Consider the following 1,170-nt stretch of genomic DNA (forward strand, 5'->3'; position numbering starts at 1 on the left):
GGGAATTACTTTTAATTCTAAATACTGCAAAACAAATAATTAGATATCACGTAACTGAAAAAGAAATAGTTTTACATAGAAAAGAGGAGTACAAACTATTAAAATAAATAAAAGTGGCCATACAGAAGTGGGTGTCTAAAAGTGGGCCAAGTTTTCCTCAAACTGAATAAAAGTTCTCCACTAGTTTACCAAAAACATTTACCGGATTATACTTTTATTTCATCCGGCTGAGCTTTGAATTTAGTTGGCGAGTTTCTTAATAAAAACTAACGCCTAACTTAACTAGTAGTTAGCGTTAAAAACTTTCGGAGTGAACTGTCGCGAAAGGATTCGTTTAAATAATCCACTCAATTATTTCTCAAAGTTGTTCTACAGTTAGCTGCTGTTTTATGTTGTTAATAAAATAATGTAAATCAACAAAAAACAGATACATTTCAATATGTAACACAAAGAAGGTTATTCAATTCAACATAATAATGATTGAATATGGAAACATTAAAATCCTGCTCCGAATACGGCTAATTTTACCTTATTTCCTACAGACCCTCACAAATGCGTATCTGGTTTTGCACCTTCACACCTTGTTAGGAATAATTCTCCAAACAAGAACCTCTCAAAGAATTCTCAGGCCTTTTACGGCCATTCAAAAATTGCCATCGCGGACGGTATTTCACGTCCACACGGCGGGGTATTGGTAAAGTTTTCAACTAGCAATAATCGCACCTCGGATTAACCTCATCGGTTACGATATTGCCTCTGCGCAAAGTTAAAAAGTAAGTGTCGACAGAATTGCCTAGGTGAATCCGTGTAACAAAACGATTGCGACTTTTAATTCGATCCCAACGCCATCTAGTTGCGTTTGTGGAACTAAATTTAAACAAGAGTAAAAAGGGCGACCGCGCGGCCGAAAAATGAAATCCGTGTCACTACTACTTGAAGAAACCGGTTTCCACATTACTCTGCTGCAATTTAGCTAGAACTGTAGGTAGCTGTAGGTTTTGTTACATCTGTGAAGTTTTATGGATTTAAAAAAAAGTAAGTATAACAATTTAGTTAAATTCAGTGACAGTATGACTCTACAAAGAACAGTAAATTCCCGTCATGGACAATGTTTCTCAAAACATTTTTATTTACTAATAGAAGCGATGTTTGCTGTCAAGGCTTTTGAAT

General features: G+C 35.3%; 1 non-coding gene across 1 annotated transcript; it reads right to left on the minus strand.

Annotated features, from left to right (window-relative positions):
• Positions 1 to 628: 628 nt before the first annotated feature.
• LOC113504689 lies at positions 629 to 768 on the minus strand. Its single transcript, XR_003401587.1, has one exon. It is a non-coding gene; the product is annotated as a U4 spliceosomal RNA (small nuclear RNA).
• Positions 769 to 1,170: the final 402 nt, after the last annotated feature.

This window comes from Trichoplusia ni, chromosome 22 (assembly GCF_003590095.1).
Source record: "Trichoplusia ni isolate ovarian cell line Hi5 chromosome 22, tn1, whole genome shotgun sequence".
Taxonomy (NCBI): Eukaryota; Metazoa; Arthropoda; class Insecta; order Lepidoptera; family Noctuidae; genus Trichoplusia; species Trichoplusia ni.